This window comes from Ambystoma mexicanum, chromosome 2p (genome assembly GCF_040938575.1).
Source record: "Ambystoma mexicanum isolate Mex_15411 chromosome 2p, UKY_AmexF1_1, whole genome shotgun sequence".
Classification (NCBI taxonomy): domain Eukaryota; kingdom Metazoa; phylum Chordata; class Amphibia; order Caudata; family Ambystomatidae; genus Ambystoma; species Ambystoma mexicanum.
The window spans coordinates 1096770130-1096795666 of NC_090923.1; the positions used below are offsets into that span (position 1 = coordinate 1096770130).

A 25537-nucleotide genomic window follows, 5' to 3' on the forward strand; every position below is an offset into this window, starting at 1 on the left:
CCTTTATTGTGATGAACATGGCGGAATTGCCTTAGGCACTTGTCTCAATTGCACGATGCTTTAGGACATCCAGTGACTGTGGCCGTACTGCATGCTGTTACCACTTTGCTTCTGACGGGAAGATACAGCCAATTTCAAATTTTGATCTAACAAAATATGAAAAAGTGCTACTTTTTGCTGCTAATTTCTCACTACCCTGTTCTGAACCCTGCTTCTCTACACCCAACTTCGTGTGATGGTCAGACCCACGTCTGCCTCATGGTTATTGAACATCTCTTGACCCCCAGAATTGAATTAAAACATGTGCCACGGCAAACATCAGGATTGAGGGGGTCTTCGCCTGAGACGTTCACATTAACAAATCACATCAGTGTGTGTGTGGTTTGTACACAGTATGAAGTGTTGGGAACCATTGATTGCCAAATATACAATCAGCCCAAGTTGCTGAGCAGAATGCTTTGACATGTTTTTGTATTATAGCAAAGTAAAGTCTGCTACAATCTAAACGGATTCCCGCCATGCCCATGGGGTGACACTTGACTTTGGCATACTTTGGAAACAACAGGGTTTTTAACCTAAGTTGGCACTCACACATGCAATGGTTCTTATGTAGATGCTTTATTCAGCAGCGTCTTTGTTACCTTCTACCCTTGCAATAGTCACATGCAAAGCATGTAAATAATATGATTCTGATTTTCCTTGAGGAAATTCCCTAATTGATTAATCAGCTGGATCCACGGTGCTCAGAGGCCCGTTGGCTCCTGATTATGTCCTCAGTTGTATTGCAGAGGACCAGTCGCTGATCGAGACCCTCTCTCATCTGGCTATATTACAGGATGTAGCTCCTGAAGAAGAGAAGGTGTACTGGTCTCACAACAATTGTAAATTGGGCAGCAATACTTTATGGGGCAGTCCAGATGGATGCCTGGTAAGACCAAGATCACATTTACCTACTTTCCTAGAATCACTTTGTGATCCACACTGGTAAGACAGGAAAGATTGGTCTTATTACTCGTGATTGGTCTGCACCTTATTTCCCTTACAGTAGCTCACCGGTATTGCAGTACTTGCCCCATCTGTTTAGCTCATAATGAATGTTGACCAGGAAGTGAAAACCTTGCTTTACGCCCATCATTCCGCGAAAGGTCGTTCCTGAATGTGCAAGTTGATTTGATTCCACTCCCAGAATGTCTGTTTTATGAATATTATCTGGTTATCATAGATGTGTTTTCAGGGCAGGTGGAAGTCTACCCCTGAAGAAAGGCTGGCACTATCAATGTTGCCAAGACATTTGTGACCAAGATCATTCCTTAGATTGGTCTCCCTGTTACAATAGATGGTGACAGAGGGCCACATTTTACAGGCCAGATTAACGTAGATATCTGCAGAGCTCTGAATATCACTGAGCATTCACAGTGTGCATATCATCCCAGTCTACCGGCATTGGGGATTGCAGCAATGAAGATATAAAGAATAAAATGTTGAAAATGTACCAGGAGACTGCCATTAAGTGACACAAAGAATGATCACTCGTTCTGCTCCACATCTGCAATAATGTGAACATAATGCATGGGCTTTCAGCCCATGAGATACGCACTGGACACCCCATGCATATGGCCACTACTCCTCCTCAATCATGTTGTGGAATGAATCTCCATTTTAAAAACAATGCTATTTTAAACGACTGTAAATCACTTGTAAATACTCTTAGACTTATGTATCCCGAGATAAAAGAAGCCCACCCGTTGCTGATGGACCCTGCCATTTTCTCAAACTGGGTTACTTAATCTACGTCCGAGTCCACGAGAGGAAGTCATCACTTCAACCATGCTGGAGAGGCCCATGGCATGCCCTCCTCAATGCTCAGACAACCGTCAAGCGCTAGAGGCATTCACTGTTGTTCCATGCTTCTTCCTACAGAAAGGTCCAGCCTCTAGTACACACTCCAGAACTGACTACAGCACCTCCAGAGACCACTATGCTGATTTCCCTCTTAGAGAGGATGGTTCACCTGAACCATCCTCAACCAAAACTGCTTTGTTGCATCGATTGCCATGCCTCCATCGACTGTTCTGAATTGTGATCATCCCCCAATGCAGACTTCATCTTCCACCTCAGTCGATACTCCTGTCTCAACACCAGTGATCAGAAGGGCTGCTAGGGAAGTTGAACACCTGCACGTCCTTGCTGCTCAAGGTAGCCATGCTGCTTCCTCACAAAGGTACGTCTGCCGTTGGTGACGACACTGAAGTTTGTCTGCATTTCTTGAAAAACCTTCATTGCACCAGAAAGCAGAAACACCCCACCCGTTAACGCTTAATGTGTTGTGTAAGTGAGAAGAAGAAGAAGCACTCCTCTGCTCCAACATCAGTATAACAGGGCAAGAATCTGCAACCTTTGTCACTACAAATGTTTTGGACTACAACTCCCATGATGCTTCTCCATTGACTTCACTGAGTAAGTAATGGGTGTTGTAGTACAAGACATCTGGAGAACCAAAGGTTGCATAGACCTGTCATAGGGGGTATTCTTCTCACCGTTGGCAATTTCTCTCACCATCGTTTGCACACCCTGATGACAAAATTATGGATAGCAATATTGTTCTTCTAGTCTGTGGGAATGTACACTGCTTATCAACTTTTTGAAATCTTATAAAGACTATGTTGTTTCCTGAAATGCACATGCACGCTGTGCTTACAGAAACTGAGACTGGGCAGAACTTTAATGTCCAGCATGGCTTTTCTTCAGCTCAGTTTGTTTTCAGTACTGACTGAAAGTCCCTCAACAGTTCCTGACATCCTCTGAAGAACTCTGTTTACGTCTTTGGATAGAAAATAAGAACAGCTATCTGCACACTACCTGGGAGTATGTTTGTATCCAGAACACATCTGAATACTTCTGCTGGGTCTGTGCATACCGACCCCAGGAGATATGTGCAGTGATTTCAGACTTGCCATCAGAACCTATGGTGCTGAAGCTAGTACAGGCCAGCGTTCCTTGATTGGGTTTACTGATCTGCCAAACTTTCCCGCACTTGCCAGACTCCTGCAAAAGGCCTTCTCTGTTTTGAAAATAATGGCACATTGTTCATGGGTGTCAGGGAATGCAGATAGACTCTGTCTACTGAAAAGAATGTCACTATTAATGATGCACCTTAGTTCTTTTAGAAAGATTTCTTTCACCCTACCAGGTTTTGCCAGCCATCATGGTACATATTTTTTTTTCCAGACCTTCCACTTACAGTTCACTTCCAATGAATTAGCCGGGCAGCTGTTACATAGGATATTTATCACTTGCTACTAGACACTTTACTTAATTACCTTCACCTCCCCAAAACATAAGAAAATCAGGACGAGAGAAGTTTGCTTAAGGTAGGGGCTGTCTAATACCCAGAGTATAAAACTGATTTGTGATCAAACCCTTAATCTTTTCACTGTTGCTGGAAATAATAGCAAATGGCACTTCAGATACACTATCCTTAATGAATCAAGAGCAGTTAGCCTTGTGCACCATGGAATTGCAGAATTGCATGGCTATAGATACGATGTTAGCCTATAAGGGAGGAGTATGTGACTTGGCTGTTTCAAAATGTTGCACATTTAGACAAGACCATCCAAGTAACATAATTGAAACTATCGCCAATATTCGAAGCTCTGCCGCTCTTTTACACAGAGACGAATCATTTTACTGGTTGGTTTCTTTGGGTGTGGCTTAATCGATCACTGGGAAATTAAAATAATCCATGGTGTTTTGCTTGTATTCGCAATCCTGCTTTGGATATATTGTTTGTTTGTTCTGGCAAAATATGCTTCAGTTGTACGTCTACAAATACCACCAATATGCTGAAAGTCAAAGAAAGGCTGATGTTTATGAAATGCCCTGAAGTTGTTTTTGAGAGTGATAGTGACTGGTGTCTAAAACTGTCAATCTGGAATGTTCAAAGATTGTGTGAAGCTGCTTGAAGAAGAACCTCGAAGGAGGGCTCTATTAGGGAAAACATTGAATTTAAACTCATATTGCAAAGCTATTGTGAATAAGGCGATTTGTTAATTTAGGACACACAAAAGTGACCAGAAAAGGGAACCATCTAGGCTGGTGCGCATGTTATTTGGCAAATGCAAGTTAAGAGAAACAAGTATTTTTTACTTGTTTGTACATTTATATTTTTCCTATGCCAGCACAATTCTAATTATGGGGTAGTTCCTCCATATGAAGATATGGCATCCTTCCACTCTCTTATCTCTCTTATATTAAAATGTATGCAAACGTGGGTATATATTTGTGGGACGGGTGTCACTCTTTGCTGTACAGTGGTCTCTTTTCCAGTGTTTTGGTTTGTCTCCCACAGCTATGTGAAATAAATATGTTTAAAGAATTAACCTTACCCCAAATTGATCCCTGCATTTGATTTACCCGACAGAAGCATGTACACACATATAATGCACTCCTGAACAAACTCATGGATAAATCCAGCCCCTTAAAGAATACCAAACAAATGCAGAAAACTTTACATAAGAGATGGTACACTCTAAATCTCTTTCTTGGCTACTGTGATGAATCTGGATAATTCATCTCTTCTCCCTATAGGGGAGCCACTGCCTTTGAGGCTAGGGAGGTATGGGCAAGTGGGACTTCACTCGGAGTGTACCATATTAGGCCAACTATTCGGTATTTGGCCAACAACATTTACTATTCGGTACATCCCTACTACAAATACCATGTGAACGTGGGAGTGATAGGAGCGGGAGTGTTAGGAAAGATTTCCATTTCATGTTTAAACACCTTAGTCTGACTTCACCAGAGGAGCACAGCCTTCTGCTGCACTCCCCTGGGCTTTTCACTCACTTTGTTATGGGGAAACTGACATGCCCTTAAAAACAGTCAGTACCGGTAGACTTTGTTTCCCTTAGTCCTTGTCACTGTTGCCACTTTTCTGCAACATGTTGCAAGTGTACAATGTACCTTCCAGTATAGTGCACTTGGGTCTTCCTGTCATTTCTAAAGGCCCTAGATACTCTCAAGGCATTTATTAGAAGTGCAGGTGTGCCTTGGACAGGGCTGGTGGCAGCTTATCTTTTGATATATTTTTAACCCTTTCCTGCCAGGTAAACCACGGTTACCGCGTTTGGCACAAATAGGTGGTGTAAGGATGGAAAGGTCTTTTCAGACTCCCCTGACATTCCTAAGTGAAATGGATCTCGTGTTTACCCAAATGGAGGGAGACGTCCCCCTATTTGTCTATCGATTCAGCTGTTTAGCCACACCGAGACCTTCTTTGCTTCCCTCCTGGCCCCCAAGCAGCGGCCAATGGCAAATGGCTCCAGGTATGAATTAGTGCTGCCCTTCATAAACTGAAAGTGATCATGGAAACTGAGGCTGAGATCACCAACGACTCATGGATTGATTCTTTATTCTCGTGGGTACCTCCTTGGTTGACCCTTGGTGTGAAGATTCTGATGCCTATTTTTGTCTTTTTTACTTATCCTTTGTTGTTCCTGCCAACTAATCCTACGTTGTTGTTCTGCCAAGGTACCAACAGCTGGTGCCATAAAGACTGTAACCATGTCCAAGGCTAGGGCCACCACTACTTCATCCCATACGGGTACTCAAACTGAAGCTGTTTCATTTCTTCCACCAAATTGACATGCTTGTGTGGAGCCGCGGGTAGATTGCAGAAATGGTGGGGGGACGAGTTGTATTGATTCAGCGGAAGAGTATACCCATATTGAGACCAGGTGAGAGATGGTTGTAGGGATGTTTCCCAAGAAGATGATTATGATTTGTTAATGGGGGAATGTTGGGGTTGTCAGGGAGGGTCCCATCATTACAAGGGATTCATGTTGGGGTGGCAGCAAACTGGGCGCAATGTGGCAAACCCATATATGTATCAAGTGAAGTTAATTATGGATGGGATATGTTACTTTTAGTGTTCCAGTTGTTTAGAATGTATACATAGTAGATCTTCACGCACGTAGAAAGATACCATATTAAAACTGCAAATGCAACATGAACACATTCCACACAACATTATAAATACTTATATACTTTTTGCAACAATTAAAACACTCTCAGATACTCTATTACAATCCGCCCCCAAATATGATTGGACAACAACCTCTTCAAAGAAATCCCATCTTTTCCCAATTCTTCTCTTTTTATTGGCCAGTATTTTCTTGATTGTCATCTTCAGATCATATTCAGAACACACCTCTTCTTAGGATTCGTTCGTAGTAGGCCATGTTGTCAGTACATGGTTAAACATTGTTATTGAAAACAGAATTCATTGCTAGCAATAACTGGCCTAAGGCCTTTAACTTTAAGTGTGATTGCACATGGTCCACTTACATATTTTACCAAGTAGAGGAAGGCCTGAATATACAGCATCTCCTTTTAACTACTGATTGCAATCTTAATCCCCCAGACGTTTAGTGTGGAGTAGTGACTTTGCACTGCCAACAAACACATCCCACCGGGCCTAATTCACTGAGTGGTGCAAAGTTTATTTTTGTGTTCAGACTCTAACCTGGGATATAGGCCGGTAGTAGAGAAACTCCCAGAACCCCCCTTGTTTGTCCATCCGTTTAGCTGCAGAATGCCTTTCTAGCCTCATAAAGTTCATCATGTCGAGAATTGAGCTCATCGTTGTTGTTTTATCCGCATTCTCACCCCTTGCTACGTCAAAGAGCCGAGCCTGCCATTGGGCGGTTAACTCTGCCTCTTTGTCTAGTCGAGATTGCATTTTTGTTGTAATGGGTTTCAAATGAACCTTATAGTGGATCATAGCCAAGAGGGTTGCTTGGTCCTTCATAGTCTCACTAAGGGTTTCATACAACTTCAGAAATGGTGATAATGAGATATTCAGGGCCACCATGACATTATTTTGGAGAACCATCATGGTTACTGGCCTGATCATGAGATCTATATATGGAGTATGTAGAGGCGCACTCTGAGTTCAATTGTTACTTATAAACATATAATAAATTCCTGATATTGTTATAAGTACTTTCTAGGTGCTCCCCGTTAGTAGAGTGCTACCTCTACTGTAACAAATGTGACAAATACCTAGTACAGCAAAACACCATGCTGTACAAACCGGGGCACTGCTTGAGGCAAAATCAAATCTTGCAAAATATTCTATTCTTCTGTTAGAATTACTGACATATATTTGATTATTAAATGAATTTAGATTCCTTCAAATTCGACATACTCAAATGCATGAATATATTTATTTTCCAGTGTTTTACCAAAAACATTATTCCATAAACTCAAAATTATGCATCTTAAATAAAAATGACATATTTTCTTATGTGTGTTTTTAAAAAAACAATACATTTTTCTTTCACATTTTTTTCACATATTATTCTCATATGTTGACAAATATAATTTGTTCACGTGATCCAATAAACTTGATAGGTTTCAGATCTTATTTCCTATCTATCAAACTACGCGTTTTGGGTAAATAGTTCCCTTCTTCAAGTTTATAAGAGTATTGGATTTCTTTCTGTAAGATATAAATTGATATATTTCAATTATTTTTCTATTAGTTCCCAAAATTAAGAATTACACTAGTTTATCGCTCAGTACAAATAGACTAACCTTTAGAATTCGTTTCTCCCTTTCCAGAAAGGCTTGCTGCCCAAATAGGGTAAATTTAAGTAACTGTAATAAACAGAAATAAAAATATATATCACTTGAGTGTGATGTTTATTATAACAGAGTGGTGATGTGCAGAGGGACCTGTCACTGTAATTAGCGCTGGGTCCCCCTGCATACCACCTATTTTAAATGAGGGTTCTGAAACATACATAACGGGAAGAATTTAGGGTTTAAACTCACCCCTGTATTCAAAGTTAAATTAATGATCAGCCTCCGCTGTCTCCTATGCGGTTGCAGCAATGTCAAGGAACCTGTAACAACAGGTATCAATATTATAGATATGTGCTAACACGTTTTGAATAAAGTAGCATGGGTATTTTATGGTGGTAGACCACCTACTGTGATTCGCCTACCTGGAAAAGATTACTTGATGTTCCCATGTAATCCGGATAAGGAGATTTAGCGGTTTTTCAATTGGCCCGTAATATTTCGTGCCTTAGTTGGCGGCGCACCTCGAGGATATACAATTGTAAACATACAATTACTATTACTAGCGCGAAATCACTGTGAGAAGCAGTTCTCATATCTGTGACGACTAGAGAAATTCTTACCCGTAACAAGCAGTTGTGTATACTCCTAGAGTGCTCAATGCGCCGTTCTGAAGTGAAGCTCATGGACGGCGAGCAGCGGTACGTGTCGCATAGGCAACCGCGGCTGTTCCCCGTTACTGAAATAAAATCTAGACCAACACGGCCAGTTGATGACGCCATGTTGGAAGGATGATTCAACATTATGTTGTGTGAGTAGAGCATTAATGGCTCCATGTTGGAAGAACTAAATTGTAGTTCAAACGGAGCAGAATTAATTGTTTTTGTATTTATTCACTTGCCAGAGCGCCTAGTTATTGATTAAAAAGCACGTAGTTGTATAAAGACCTTCTCAGATCGTATAAAATATTGGGACGTTGGCCTGTTTCGCGCTGCACCTCATGAGATAAATTAGGATATTTTAATCTTATTTTTAAAGGTTGATAATCCTCATGAAACTTAAACTTATGACATTCAAGCTAATATCCCTTATTTAACTGGCTATTTCAAATAATTCTCCATGCGAAATACAACACAGTGTGTAGTTTCATTATGTGACATTTCAGTATAACCGATACACTCAATTCTTTTTAACATACATGATTCTTCATGGTGCATGGTAGAACCCTATGACCTTACTCTACTTTCAGTATTAATGCTTTTGTAATTTCATGTTGCTACATACTTACAAAGACTTCCACATATCAGAGACTAATCATATTTCATTGGTCAGAACATCAGTGTCCATTTCACATTCAAGAAAAAAAATGTGTCTATAAATAACAATTTAGATCCCAATCTAAGTTCATCCCTCTGGGACTCATTGTATCGAGCATCTCGATCCAGAATATTTCTCTTTGTTGTAAGAGTTTACAGATGTTACCACCTCTTTTCGGTAATTTAACATGTTCAAGAATGACAAACTGGATTTGTGCAATCGAATGTTGTGCTGCATCAAAATGTTGTGCTACTGGTGATTTGGCTGAATGGTTACGGATATTGGATTTATGTTCGCCCCAACGGGTTTTTGCTTTCCTCGTGGTTAATCCAATGTAGTACAGTCCGCAGGGAAATTTCATGCCATAAATGACATTCTTCGTATCACACGTTGAAGTGTGTTTTAACAAGATACGTTGACCCGTATGGGGATGATTAATTGTTTTGCCCTTCATCACATTATTGCACGAACTGCAATTATTACATGGTATAGTGCCCCTGTGTATTTCTTTTGTGGCACAAGGTCTCTGCCTGAAGTCGGACTTGATCAAATGATCCTTCAGTGATCTGCTTTTGTTGTAGGCAAATAACGGGGGTGATGGAAACAGTTTGCCTAATGTGGCATCTTGTGATAACGCTTCCCAATTCTTTTTGATTATTTTCTTTATTGGGCCACTTTGTTGTGAATACGTGGTCACATATATCAGATCAGTCTTTGTGTTTTTTACTTTCGTAGTCAGAGATTCTTGCCTAGTGGTGTTCTTGACTGTTATTGCATGTTGATTCAATATTTCGTCATTGTATCCTCTTTGGATACATTTTTGTTTCAATTCTCTTGATTTAATTTCATACTCATCTTCCTCTGAAATGATGCGCCTGTATCTCAAGAATTGACTCAGTGGGATACTGGATATTGTGTTCCTTGGGTGAAAACTAGTTGCCAAATGTAAACTATTCCTATCCGTTTCTTTGGTAAAAATCATTGTTTCCAATTTATTGTGTTTCAAATATATCTGGACATCCAGGAACTCCATGGTGGTCCGGCTGTATTTGTGTGTGAATTTAATGCGTGGAGCTAAATTGTTCATGAAGGCACAGAACTCTAAAAGCTCTTCTTCCCCTCCTCTCCAAATTCCGAACAAATCATCAATGAATCTTGTGAAGAATTTCAATTTATCTTTCCATCTTGGGTTGTTGATTACTTGTGTTTCTTCCAAGTAGGACATGTAGATATTTGCGTAACTTGGGGCCATTGCAGCACCCATTGATGTTCCAGATATTTGGACAAAAAATCTGTCTTCAAATGAAAATAAATTGTTGTTCAATAAAATCGTCAGTAGTTTTAAGATAAAGAGTGGATCACTTTTTACTGGTTCTGCTGTGTTCAGTAACACCCATTCGACAGCTTCTAATCCAGCCTGATGTGTTATGTTGGTGTATAGGCTTGTTACGTCCATTGTAAATAGTATGTCAGTACTTGTATCAAAGGTCACTTCTCCAAGTTTCTTCAGGAATTGATTGGTGTCTTTTATAAAGGTTGTACAATTTTGGGCAAGTGGTTGGATAATCTTATCAATATATTGAGCGATTGGTTCCAATAGGCTGTTATTAGCCGCAATTATGGGTCGTCCAGGGGGTTCCATCAGATTCTTGTGAATTTTTGGTAGAATATAAATGACAGGTGTCAGTGGATATTCATTTGTGAGGAAACTTTTAGTTTTGTGAGTAATGTATTCTTCCTCTTCTGCTTCTTCCAATGTCTTTTTTATGATTTCACGTACTTGTTCTGTTGGATCTTGAAAAATTTCCAAGTATGTTTCTTGATCATTTAGTTGTTTCTCTACCTCAGCTTTGTATTTGCTAGTGTCCATTATTACTAGGGCTCCTCCCTTATCGGCTGGTTTGAAGATAATCTCCGGATTCTCCCATAGGCAATCCAATGCTTGTTTCTCCCTTGAGGTTAGGTTTCCTCTCGCTCTATTTTTGAATCTAATCTTTTTCATATCTTTTAACACCTGCCTCTGAAAGGTGTCAAGTACTGTGTTCTGTATTGGCGGTGTAAATGTACTTTCCCGAGGGGATTACGAATTGATCTAGAGCCCACCCTATGTAAACAGAACCCAGAATTCGTTAAAAGATGGAGACTCATCTTGAATAAATGTTCTTTAGATTTGATTATATTAACAATTGAAGAGCTATCTAAATCACTTACGTCCATTGAAGTAGATCTGGAAAGTACAAAGAAGTCCCTAGCAACCTATATGACCAAAGAAGAACTCACAACCTTACTAACAGAAATAGACACAAAATTGGAAAATTATCAAAGAGAAATTGAGTCCAAGAAAATAAGGAAATTTAGACGTGACACTTTGGACTATAAATTAGACATAGTGTACTCGTGGAAGGAATACTATCAACAAAAAGATCAACAAAGGGGAGCCATACCGTTTCCCAATAAAAAGAGATCACCATCAGAGACTAGACCTTCATCTTCGGAGGCATCCAGTACTGAAATTGAAACCCCAGAAGTCACTAGCGAAATTGATCAAGGGGAAAGTGAAACGAGAGAGAGTCAGCAGGTTCCAACCGCGTCCAAGAGCCAACCGGAGAAATCTAAAACAGTATATTCTTTTTTAGACCGAATCCGACACGACGAAGCAAAAAGAAAAAATCCTCCAAGGAAAGTGATCCACCCTCCAAAGAAAACTTAGTGGTAAATATCTCTAAATATAAACTTTCTAAATTTGAGATACAGACATTACAAAAAGGAATATCATTTGTCCCACATTACAGTAGTACGCTACTTAAAGAAAAGATAGCATTCTTCAAATTGACCAGAAAAATTAGGTTGAAATTATTCTTTGACACGGTTGAAATCACAGAGAAGCAACAACCTTCTGGATTCCTAGAACTGAAACCCAAAAGTACATTTACACCGCCAATACAGAACACAGTGCTTGACACCTTTCAGAGGCAGGTGTTAAAAGATATGAAAAAGATTAGATTCAAAAATAGAGCGAGAGGAAACCTAACCTCAAGGGAGAAACAAGCATTGGATTGCCTATGGGAGAATCCGGAGATTATCTTCAAACCAGCCGATAAGGGAGGAGCCCTAGTAATAATGGACACTAGCAAATACAAAGCTGAGGTAGAGAAACAACTAAATGATCAAGAAACATACTTGGAAATTTTTCAAGATCCAACAGAACAAGTACGTGAAATCATAAAAAAGACATTGGAAGAAGCAGAAGAGGAAGAATACATTACTCACAAAACTAAAAGTTTCCTCACAAATGAATATCCACTGACACCTGTCATTTATATTCTACCAAAAATTCACAAGAATCTGATGGAACCCCCTGGACGACCCATAATTGCGGCTAATAACAGCCTATTGGAACCAATCGCTCAATATATTGATAAGATTATCCAACCACTTGCCCAAAATTGTACAACCTTTATAAAAGACACCAATCAATTCCTGAAGAAACTTGGAGAAGTGACCTTTGATACAAGTACTGACATACTATTTACAATGGACGTAACAAGCCTATACACCAACATAACACATCAGGCTGGATTAGAAGCTGTCGAATGGGTGTTACTGAACACAGCAGAACCAGTGAAAAGTGATCCACTCTTTATCTTAAAACTACTGACGATGGTATTGAACAACAATTTTTTTTCATTTGAAGACAGATTTTTTGTCCAAATATCTGGAACATCAATGGGTGCTGCAATGGCCCCAAGTTACGCAAATATCTACATGTCCTACTTGGAAGAAACACAAGTACTCAACAACCCAAGATGGAAAGATACATTGAAATTCTTCACAAGATTCATTGATGATTTGTTCGGAATTTGGAGAGGAGGGGAAGAAGAGCTTTTAGAGTTCTTTGCCTTCGTGAACAATTTAGCTCCATGCATTAAATTCACACACAAATACAGCCGGACCACCATGGAGCTCCTGGATGTCCAGATATATTTGAAACACAATAAATTGGAAACAACGATTTTTACCAAAGAAACGGATAGGACTAGTTTACTTTTGGCGACTAGTTTTCACCCAAGCAACACAATATCCAGTATCCCACTGAGTCAATTCTTCAGATACAGGCGCATCATTTCAGAGGAAGATGAGTATGAAATTAAATCAAGAGAATTGAAACAAAAATGTATCCAAAGAGGATACAATGACAGAATATTGAATCAACATGCAATGACAGTCAAGAACACCACTAGGCAAGAATCCAATAAAGAAAATAATCAAAAAGTATTGGGAAGCGTTATCACAAGATGCCACATTAGGCAAACTGTTTCCATCACCCCCGTTATTTGCCTACAACAAAAGCAGATCACTGAAGGATCATTTGATCAAGTCTGACTTCAGGCAGAGACCTTGTGCCACAAAGTAAATACACAGGGGCACTATACCATGTAATAATTGCAGTTTGTGCAATAATGTGATGAAGGGCAAAACAATTAATCATCCTCATATGGGTCAACGTATCTTGATAAAACACACTTCAACGTGTGATACGAAGAATGTCATTTATGGCATAAAATGTACCTGCGGACTGTACTACATTGGATTAACCACCAGGAAAGCAAAAACCCGTTGGGGCGAACATAAATCCAATATCCGCAACCATTCAGCCAAATCACCAGTAGCACAACATTTTGATGCAGCACAACATTCGATTGCACAAATCCAGTTTGTCATTCTTGAACGTGTTAAATTAACGAAAAGAGGTGGTAACATCTGTAAACTCTTACAACAAAGAGAAATATTCTGGATCGAGATGCTCGATACAATGATTCCCAGAGGGATGAACTTAGATTGGGCTCTAAATTGTTATTTATAGACACATTTTTTTTCTTGAATGTGAAATGGACACTGATGTTCTGACCAATGAAATATGATTAGTCTCTGATATGTGGAAGTCTTTGTAAGTATGTAGCAACATGAAATTACAAAAGCATTAATACTGAAAGTAGAGTAAAGTCATAGGGTTCTACCTTGCACCATGAAGAATCATGTATGTTAAAAAGAATTGAGTGTATCGGTTAAACTGAAATGTCCCATAATGAAAGTACACACTGTGTTGTATTTCGCATGGAGAATTATTTGAAATAGCCATTTAAACAAGGGATATTAGCTTGAATGTCATAAGTTTAAGTTTCATGAGGAATATCAACCTTTAAAAATAAGATTAAAATAACCTAATTTATCTTATGAGGTGCAGCGCAAAACAGGCCAACGTCCCAATATTTTATACGATCTAAGAAGGTCTTTATACAACTACGTGCTTTTTAATCAATAACCAGGTGCTCTGGCAAGTGAATAGATACAAATACAATTCATTCTGCTCCGTTTGAACTACAATTTAGTTCTTCCAACATGGAGCCATTAATGCTCTACTCACACAACATATTGTTGCATCATCCTTCCAACATGGCGTCATCAACTGGCCGTGTTGGTCCAGATTTTATTTCAGGAACGAGGAACAGCCGCGGTTGCCTATGCGACACGTACCGCTGCTCGCCGTCCATGAGCTTCACTGCAGAACGGTGCATTGAGCACTCTATAAGTATACACAACTGCTCGTTACAGGTAAGAATTTCTCTAGTCGTCACAGATATGAGAACTGCTTCTCACAGTGATTTCGCGCTAGTAATAGTAATTGTATGTTTACAGTTGTAGATCCTCGAGGTCCGCCGCTAACTAAGGCACGACATATTACGGGCCAATTGAAAAACCGCTAAATCTCCTTAACCGGATTATATGGGAACATCAAGTAATCCTTACCAGGTAGGCGAATCACAGTAGGTGGTCTATCACCATAAAATACCCATGTTACTTTATTCAAAACGTGTTAGCACATATCTATAATATTGATACCTGTTGTTACAGGTTCCTTGACATTGCTGCAACCGCATAGGAGACAGCGGAGGCTGATCATTAATTTAACTTTGAATACAGGGGTGAGTTTAAACCCTAAATTCTTCCCGTTATGTATGTTTCAGAACCCTCATTTAAAATAGGTGGTATGCAGGGGGACCCAGCGCTAATTACAGCGACAGGTCCCTCTGCACATCACCACTCTGTTATAATAAACATCTCACTCAAGTGATATATATTTTTATTTCTGTTTTTTACAGTTACTTAAATTTACCCTATTTGGGCAGCAAGCCTTTCTGGAAAGGGAGAAACGAATTCTAAAGGTTAGTCTATTCGTACTGAGCGATAAACTAGTGTAATTCTTAATTTTGGGAACTAATAGAAAAATAATTCAAATATATCAATTTATGTCTACAGAAAGAAATCCAATACTCTTATAAACCTGAAGAAGGGAACTATTTACCCGAAACGCGTAGTTTGATAGATAGGAAACAAGATCTGAAACCTATCAAGTTTATTGGATCACGTGAACAAATTACATTTGTCAACATATGAGAATAACGTGAAAAAAATGTGAAAGAAAAATGTATTGTTTTTTGTAAAAACACTCATAAGAAAATATGTCATTTTTATTTAAGATGCATAATTTTGAGTTTATGGAAAAATGTTTTTGGTAAAACACTGGAAAATAAATATATTCATGCATTTGAGTATGTCGAATTTGAAGGAATCTAAATTAATTTAATAATCAAATATATGTCAGTAATTCTAACAGAAGAATAGAATATTTTGCAAGATTTGATTTTGCCTCAAGCAGTGCCCCGGTTTGTACAGCATGGTGTTTTGCTGTACCACGTATTTGTCACATCTGATCATGAGATCTGCCTTCTCGTTCTTTGATCTCTTGTCCTTTGATCTCTGCTGGAACACTGAATCATTGATCTCTACCCCAGCAGGGCTACTGTCAGGGATACTAGAGCCACTGGCACTAAGTCTCTGAAAGGAAGACTGATCCGTTGCCTGGATCCCCTCCAAACATGAATCCGGGACCCGAGGGCCTAGATATTTTGCCTCTGGTCGTGTGTGGAGACTCGTTTTCAGGGACATTTGGTGCTCTGATTCCTGGGGAGTATTTATAGATGCAAGATTTAGTTTCCCATCCACCTACAGAACGCTCTGCGTACTTAATGTAGAAATTGAGTCCCGTTTTTTTAGGATCCCATTTTGTAGAAGAGTCCCAAAAACATTGTTTCTTCTTTGTTTGGAGATCCTTAATGATTGGATTTCTGCAATATTCAGAGACAGTCTGGCCGTCCGTGCTAGGAGGTACTTCAAAGCACTCAACTCAACACTATGCGAACAGGCCATGTCAGGAGCTCTTTTGTGAGGGGGGAGAACAGCCACAGTAGATATCGACGCAGGCGATGTAGGCAGCGGCGTTAACATTTTGAGATTATTACAAGCCGGGCCCATCAACTGTGTCGGGCCTCCACCTGCCCCCTGCGAAAATTCCAAAAAGTCTCAGCAATCACAGAACAGGCAATATGCATTACAGGAGTACCTGCAAGAGGAAAGGTGGTAGTTGGCGACCCTGCAGGCAAGGGTTCTCTGTACACAATTGTGATGAGATCAGGGGATGGGGAACCCAACAGTTCTCCAGCTCCTGTGGAAAATTAAGACTTGACCCCCGCAAATCACGAGAGTCATGGGATTTAGACCGTCTAAGGTCTACTGTCGTCACATTCTCGTTAGTTTCCAAATCTAGGAGACCATACCTTGAAGCTAGACTACTCGCAGGCACGCTCACCTCCTCCTGCATTGTCAAAGCTGGTTCCACTTTCTGTTCAATTTCAGACATATACAGGGGATCCAAGGTGTTTGAAACACGGTCACAATCATCTGATGGCACAGAGGGGACATTAGAACACATTCTGAGTTGGTGTCTCGTTCTCGGTTCGCTGAAAGACATCCGACCAAATCCCCCCTCGATCCTCCTCGGTCTTCCGAGTTAACTCCAAGTAACTCCGCGCCGGCGCTTCGCGCCCAGCAGGGGTTTTATAGGAGTTAAAGGGACAGCGTTCTCAATGGAAAAGCAGTTCAAAGTAGCAATTTTCTCTCGCCAGTACCGCCAGATAAATCAATGCCAACTTTCGCGCCCGGCGGGGGTTTTAGGAGTTAAAGGGACAGCGTTCTCAATGGAAAAGCAGTTCACAGTAGCAATTTTCTCTCGCCAGTACCACCAGATAACTCCACGCCCACTCTTGCGCCGGTGCTTCGCGCCCAGCAGGGGTGTTATAGTAGTTAAAGGGACAGCATTCTCAATGGAAAAGCAGTTCACAGTAGCAATTTTCTCTCGCCAGTACCGCCAGATAACTCCATGCCAACTCTCGCCCTCAAAAAACATGTGCTGTGTTATCACATGCCCAATGCATTTTTTAACTTCCCTCCCTTCCTCAAATTACTGCTTTCAAGTTCTTGCCAGTTTACAGTTGAGAATTAGGCCTTTTTAGCACGGTGCAAAGAGTACTTTTTCAGTGCAAAGTGACTTTGCACCGCTTTTGGAATTAGGCCCTGTGCAACGGGTTTGTTGGCAGTGCAAAGTCACTTTACTCCGTGCTAAACGTTCCATGAATTAGGCCCTTGGAATTGTTAGACTTGTCTCGAGTACCAAGGTCCTCGACCAAGGTGCCCCTTTGGGTGGAGTAGCTTCGGTATATAATTTATGTAATTTAAACTACGATTATAGGTTCTTGCGCTATATAGCCACGTCTACGTCGATCAGAATGTGCATATGTAGGTAGGAACAAGGCTTGTGTTCTTTTCCTTTGCGTCCAGGCTCATCTAAAGTGGGGTATTAGTGTGCCAATTTCTGAATGATTGAATACAATGTAAACTTGATTTTAAGATGTGGAATTGACCCGCAGAGCCGTGCTTTGCAGTGGACCGGAGCACATGCGCTGTCTGTTTAGCCTACAGTGTGGGGACAGGCGTAGCGTCTCTGCGTCGTGCAGCAGTAGCCCTGGTGTGGGGCAGCCAGGTCCAGCAGGCTTGAAAGGTTACTGTTCCATAGCGCCCCGGTGAGGGCGCGCCCGTTTACTGCACGCCATCCGCTCGCTTCTGTTGCCTGTTATCTCTCTTCTGAAGCTTGCGTTCTCCCTCCTCTCTCTTCTGGCACCGGCCCTCTATTCTGATGTACATTCTGGGGGTACACTCAGTGCTCTGCCCCCTCCTCTCACTACTGACTCGTGTGCTTCTCCCCGTGTCCACCCCCTGCTTTCCTGGCGCATGCCCCCCGTGCGAATGTACATACTGATATGATATGGTATTTATAACGCGCCTATACACAAGTGTTACTGCCCCTTCCCTCTCCCCTCACTCAGTGTCTACTACTCTCTCTCCTAGCACCCTTTTAACACTCATCCCAGATACTACTCCTTTGTTCCTTCCGCGCCTACTGGTCTCTCGCTCTCTCCCAAATCCCCTTCTCTCTCTCGCGGTGCCTGTTGTCTCTCTCTCTTCCGAAGGCCGCTGCATCATCCCTCCCCCCTTTCCAACAGGGCTCATTATGACCCTCTTCTCCCCTCTTTCCAGCCAGGGCTGCTTTGCATATGAACCTGTCACTGACCCTCTCTTTCCACCTAAGAGAAGCTCGGGCCGAGGACGGCGCCCTTCGCGACCAATGGACGGGCGACCCTGTGACGTCGCACTCTGCTATTGGCTGCTTCCATGGAAGGTTGGCGCTGCGGATCCCCACGTGGGCGCTGAATGTCCATTGTGATGTCACATGGGGGAACCAGCTGCCCCCGCTGGGATGTCAGTCGGGACCACAGAGAGCTGGCGACAGCAGCTGGATGTGAGTACTACCGGTGTGATTATCTGGGGCCGGCCCCGCGTGATAGGGACAGCCGCTGGATATATCCCTCTCTGTGTGGGACTCCTTGCGCAGTGAGTGCCCAAGTTGTGAGTACCTGGGTCCTTAGTCCTGGAGAGGTTGCCTGAGGGGAAGCGGCGGGGGCAGCCTCCGTAGCTGAGTGCGTTCTTGTGCATTATTCTTACCTGTAAGTGCCTTCCCTCCGAATATTTGAGTACCTGGGCCCTCTGGGTATTTCTCTACCGTTGATATCGGTTCCACTATGGTATAGTAATTATATGCGGTCTGTAAATGTATCTACTCCGTGTTCCTCTTCTCTAACTTAAGTGCTTTTGTCAAGTGAGTACCGGCGCCCTGTCTGTGGGTGGGGTAGACTGAGGCGAGGTGCCCCAGTCTGTATTTGACCGTGCCAGTGTATACTTTTGGTATGGAAGTAGTTCTGCTCTGTTTTTAAGTACACATACGTCCTATAGTGAGTACCGTGGCTATCTGTGAGTGCCTCTGTGAACATTTCTGCTGCGCCAGTTTGCACCTGTTCGCTTCTCTGTTTGGACCTGTGTATTGTAGGTTCCCGCCCTATGAACACATATGGTTTCGTGATTACTATTGTCTGTACGTGACTACCTGCCTAGGCGAATGCTTGGGGTTCTGAGTACTTCCTGCCTGTGAGTACCTGCTCCGTGTAAATAGCTCTCCTTTGCCCGAGTCCCGCTGCTGCTGTAAAGCACCTGTTGACGCTCTTCTGCCGCTTCAGAGCGCTTCGGGCCGGAGATACACGGCGAGAGGTTGAGGCCGAGAGCTGTGACGGTGGGTACACGTCTGCGGCGGTGCTGAGGCGAGGACGGGGTTACATCCGATCCACCAGGAAGGAAAGTCCTGGGGTGGAGTGACGTGATGGCCGAGGCTGGTGTGGGGGCGTTTGGCTCGGTAGTGGTGGGTCTAGGGGGGGGGGGGGAGCCTCAAGCCTACGGCCACCTATGTGGACACGTATACTTTCTATACGATGTCAGTGACTTTGCTCTGCCTGCGATTGCATCTGCTCTGTGAGTAGCCCAGCCCCCACACACCCGGTTTACCCCGTGTCCCTGTGAGTACCTGTGCAGTGTAACTGCGCTTTGCGTGTAGCTCTAGGCGCGGTGCCTGCCTCTGCTCCTTTATTGCCTCTTCTCGCGCCGAGCCCATCTGCACCTTCTGGGAGTAGCTTTCTCCGTGAGTAACACTTCCCCTTGAGTACCTAAATGCCTCTTCTCCTCCGACTTCCATATCTCTACTCGGTTTGTGACCGTGGGGTTCTCTGCCGCGTGAGTATCCCTGCGCTGGTTGTAAGTTCGCCTGTGAGCACCTCTGGTCCTCTTGAGTACCGCTTCTCTGCTCTGACTGCAGGTAGGACTCTTTCTCTGACTGTCTCTGCTTTACCCGCATCTCTGGTGAGTACCTCTGAGCAGTCTCGCAGTTCTACCCGAGAGCATATCTGCTCTCTGACTGCGGGCACATCTGCTCAATCAGCAGCTCTGCTCTGAGTATCCATCCCTTTGTGAGTACCTCTGTTCCCCTTGAGTACCGCTTCTCTGCTCTGACTGCAGGTAGGACTCTTTCTCTGACTGTCTCTGCTTTACCCGCATCTCTGGTGAGTACCTCTGAGCAGTCTCGCAGTTCTACCCGAGAGCATATCTGCTCTCTGACTGCGGGCACATCTGCTCAATCAGCACCTCTGCTCTGACTATCCATCCCTTTGTGAGTACCTCTAGTCCCCTTGAGTACCTCTTCTCTGCTCTGACTGCAGGTAGGACTCTTTCTCTGACTGTCTCTGCTTTAGCCGCATCTCCGCGCTGAGGCTACTCTGGTGAGTACCTCTGAACAGTCTGCTCTCTGAGTGCGGGTACATCTGCTCGGCCAGCAGCTCTGCTCTGAGTAGCCACCCCTTTGTGAGTACCTCTGTCTGTTAGCACCTCTGCGAGCGCTTTGCCTATTACCTCTGGCCTGTCCGAGCCCATTTGCTTCGGCTGCGAGTCCTCGCTCTGTCTGACCCTCGGGCCCGGCTGAAGACGTGCGGGGGCCCATTTCAACTCCATGGCTGCCCCCACCTCCCCCTTTGCTTGGAGCCAAAGCAGTCGGGGGCACACGTGCGATAATGGAGAGAAGGATAAGGTTAATGGCCGCCAGTCGTCACGAGACGGCGAGCCAGCAGGCAGGCGCAGCGCCGAACCCCACCAGCTATGAATAGGGCAATGAACCCAACGTTGTCAGCAAGTACCTGATGAGGAGGAACCAGCGTTGAAGGGCAAAGAGGTCCAACCAACGCAGCTTGTAAGGTGAGCGCCGCAAAGCCACACCGTAAGCACCAGAACGTGAAATATATAAAGAAATACACTGCCATGTTATTAGAGTCGCTGGGGACCCCTAAGGCTTGTGGGCCCTAATTGTAAAAGGCTGAAAGGCCCTGCCGCCGTCCCTGGGTCTCAGTCTCGTCTTTGTGAGTCCATCTTTTGCATGAGAACCTTTGCCCCGGGAGCATCTCTGCTCTGTCTTCGTGAGCAACACTGACCTCCCTGCTATGAGCACCTGCTCTGCTCTGAAGGGGGCACTGCTCTGTCTGACGTTCCTCGGGGCGTGAGCAGTGGGCACATCTGCACCGCGGGTATCTCGGCTCTGCTTGTGAGGCCCTGCCAGAGGCCGACTGTGAGTACATCTGCTCTATATGCGAGCGCCCCTGCTCCGTGAGTACATTTGCTTTGGCTGCGAGTCCTCGCTCTGTCTGACCATGGCGCTCTGCATGCCTCTGTGAGCAGCTCTACCCCGTGAGTACGGCGAGGACCCGGGCTCTGACTGAGTGAGTCGGTCTTATTCGTGAAAACCTTTGCTCCACGGGCGTCTCTGCTCTGTCTTCGTTATCGTGAGTAACAGTGCCCTGTCTTTGAGTACCTCCTCTGCGCTGTACGGGCCACTACTTTGTCTGACGTGTTTCTGAATGTGAGCGCGGGTCATCTCGGCTCTGCGGGTACATCTGCTTGTGAGTCCCTGTCTGAGTTTGTCTGCCCTGTCTGTGAGTACACTCGATCTACATGCGAGGGCCCCTGCTCAGTCAATACATTCCCTCTGTCTATAAGGAGGCCTTTTAAGTCATGAATTGGGGCGTAGAGTTGGTGGCCCTCTCATCAGTGGGTTTTTGGGGGAGGGTAAAAAGTTGAAATAATGACCCCTTTCGGCCACTTCCTAGCCCTGTTTTGTTTTGATGTCCTGCACGAATAGCTCCACCAAGGCACCTCAATCCCGAGCTGTGACATCACCTCCAATGTCAGAACTGGGGCCAGCAGTTTTGCTAGTGACCCCCAGCCCTCATGTGCGTGTTGACAGTCCCCGCCAGAGGCGTTGCTGGGGGGAAGGGGGGGTGAGGGGGCTATAGCCCCAGGTCTTTTTGGTTATAGCCCTGGATAAAAGCTTAGGGACTACAACCAAAAAGGCTATAGCCAGCCCTGAGTCCAGACAGTCCTGACATTAGCGTAGCCCCAGATCTTTTCCAGACCTAGCAACACCCCTGGTCCCCACCCCTACACTGCGATGCCAATGCACCCCAACCCTGGCCTCAGGACACCCTGTTACTTCACCACCAGGGATCCACGCCTAGCTGTGCGCAACACACCTCTATTTCCATAAACAGCACCACAAAGTAATCTACTGTTCGCACAAAGGTAGCTCTGTCAGTGCACCTCCTTCAGGTCCTCAGACTGCCGGTGTTATTCCAGCACCAGGGGTGCTTGGCCACTTCTGAATCCTGATCGTCAGAACCATCTGCTAGTCCAGTACTTTGGTATGAACCCCACGTGACTCTGCCGGTGCGCCTCAATCTGGACCTGCATCCTCAACTATTCTTTCACTGACGCCCCTGAGCTATCCTCCCGAGACTAGCACTGGGCCACTTAGTATTGCTAACACGCACGAAGCCTCGCCTGCACACCCCCTGTCATTCTATCTCTGGACTCCCGTGCACAGCTCCGACAGTGTACCTCAGCCCTGATCTTCAGTACCCCTGTGATTCCAGGCTTGGGAACCGCACACCCTGCTCCACCACCACGACCTACGTCAACACTGGCGGTTTCAGTCTGGTCCACAGGCTGCTGACCCCGGTGCTGTTTTTAAAACCCCCTGCTCTTCCATTCCTGGTGGATGCACCCATCCACCCTATATTCTGGCCTGCAGTGCCTATGGAATGTGTCCATCGTTATCCTGATAGAAGATCTACATTGAGTCATTTGCAAATATATTGGAGTTCATGGCGGCTCCTTAGCAACAGTTGAATTCATCAACAGGTTGATCCTAAAATGTTGCAGTCAAACAAAGCCGTCCCACGGCGATTCCACATCCGATGTTAAAGGCACCCGCTCATATGACTGCCACTCAGCAAAAAGACTGTATTTTTTAGAAGAAAGGGATTACTACCTTTTGCGCCAACCAGTTAGTTAAAGGTGCCTTGGGTAAAGGCACACATGACTCTTCCAGGAGACATCAGGTTACAGACTGGCGCACGGCGGCCGAATGAACACAAATACCAGAAAAGCTTTGTCTGAAGATTTAAGACAAGATCAAATGAATGAAAACTTAATCATGAGTAACCCTAAAGCATAAGAAAACCTCACTCAAGGAAAACAGAGAGAAATAGAAGCTACGCGAGGAATAGAATTCTTTTAGAAAAAAGCACATTTTGAAGTGATACATTAAAAATCTATTGATAATTGAAAGAGTAGTGATTGCCTTTACTCAAGGCACCTTCAACTAACTGGTTGGCGCAAATGGTAACAATCCCTTTGTTCTAAAAACAGAATTCATCAACAGCGTCTCTTCTGTAACCACTGATGCAATGTAATCAATGTAGCGCACACGTCATGTATTTTGTGGCAGTTACTGCCACACTGGTCTCCCGTTGCCGGATATGGCTAAGGATTGTGGGACCTGCACAGCTCATCGCTGCATCGCCTCTGAGCAATTAGAAGAGTGCACTCCCATTCCTTCTTGAAATCCCGGACAGATGGGTACATCTGTTCAGACGCCCATGCCCTCCAGCTGTGCAGTCCCACACCAGGGTCTGGAACTGCACGGTGCTGTGCTGTGGTGGAACAGTCTGAGGGGAGTTTCAGTGAGCAATTTGTAAGGGGCATCCTTTGAATTGGTTGCGCTTGCAGGCCTGGACTGGGCGCACTGAGATACACAGAGGGTCTTACTTTAAAAGCCCGTTTTTTGGATGACATATCGTCAAAATGGTAGAGGACTATCCTTACCAATGGCGGCCTTAGCAGCGGCAGTGTCGTGGGCGGTTTAAGAAAAATGTGGCGCCCCTTCCGCTCGCGCCCCTGGTCAATGCTGGAGGCAATTTCTTTTTTAACTCCCCGGTCCGGCACCTGAGCAGGGAGTTAATCCCTGGAATACGGCGCTCATGGGACACTCTTTCTGGGCTCTGAAGAAGTCAGTCTGATCTGCGCCCCCAGATGATGGGAACTCATCCATCTTGGGCCGACCCTTCAAATCGGCACCCACCCTGTCATGCCAACTCTGTGATGGTCTGCCCAAGCTGGATGAGTTCCCATCAGCTGGGGGCCCAGATCCGACTGACTTCTTCACAGCCCAGAAAGAGTGTACCATGAGTGCTCTAGTCCAGTGATTAACCCCCTGCTCAGGTGTCGGAGCAGGGAGGTAATCATCCCAATAGGGTGCTGATGCTTTTGCATCAGCACCCTATTGTTATTATATATGCTGCGTGCGCATTTAATAACAATAGGGTGCCTGCCACGCCTTCTCCCACTATGCCAGATCGGGGGAGCCCTTGAACGACTCTCCCGAGCTGGTGTGGCAGGGGGCTATTGGCATCCTGGGGGGCCAATGGTGCCATAGGCAGTCGTCCGGCCCGCCCTGCCCTAAGGCTAGCCCTGCTTCCTACTATGTTATGTTATGTTACTTGACATTTTTATAGCACCTTATGTATCATTGGTATGATCTCAAAGCACTCTATGATTTATTGCAGGAAGTAGGGGCTACAGTGGCTGTAGGGATGGGTGGGAGGTGGGTATCCCGTGCTTTAAATGGGGTGAAAAATCAAGGGGCAGATGGGGGCTGGAACGAAGGGGGTGGCCTAAATTATGTCTGTGGCCTGAAGTGACCCCAACATGGGACAATAAAAAAGAACAGTTGTTGTGTTACTTTTTTTTAATTGCCCTGCGCTGGGCCCTGCTGGTGACAAGCCAGTGTCGCATTGCACTGTGCTGTTTCTGTGGTGCTCAATGTATTTAGTTTCATTCAAACGACTGTGTCAAGCAGTCTATTGCATGAAACCTTTGGATTCCAGCACCTGCAAAATAGCATAGTGTGATGCAACACTGGCTTGTCATCAGCAATCCCCAGGACGGCACAACAAAAACACATTGTATTTTTTGTATTGTCCCGTGCTGCGGCTTCAAACCCAACCCCTTCCGCTGACAAACCAGTGTTGCAGTGCACTGTGCTATTTCATAGGTGCACCATTTCTTTTGTTTTATACAGTAAACTGCTTTACACATGAAGCCCGTTATGTTGATAAATTGTGGTCATTCTTATGTTCCCAAAATGCACTTTGTTTTAATGCAAAGCTTCCATCATCCTGTATTCAGGGCACGCACATAATAATAATTTAGCATTTATATAGCGCTACGAACCCTCAGTCATCTGAGCGCTGCTTATTATTACCCATGGTGTGTGGTGTTCATTTATCGACCTCGGAAAGATGAAAGGTTGAGATGAAAGATTGAGTTTGGCCCTGCTGGGAATCGAACCTGCGTCAGCAGGCTCTGCACAGATGCCAAAGTGAGCACTCTACTTGCTGTGCTATTGGACCGGCAT

At 44.1% G+C, this 25537-nt stretch overlaps 1 protein-coding gene across 3 annotated transcripts in view; it reads left to right on the forward strand.

Moving 5' to 3' along the window:
* Positions 1-18537: 18537 nt before the first annotated feature.
* LOC138567154 (prospero homeobox protein 1-like) overlaps positions 18538-25537 on the forward strand; it is a 109369-nt gene continuing 102369 nt past the window's right edge. For 2 of the 3 annotated variants that reach the window (XM_069645089.1, XM_069645091.1), the window contains exon 1: positions 18538-18655. The gene's annotated coding sequence lies outside the window, so the exon portion shown is untranslated. Of the gene's footprint in view, positions 18656-18738; positions 18861-25537 lie in introns of those variants that run through there. The other variant, XM_069645090.1, reaches the window with a different exon arrangement.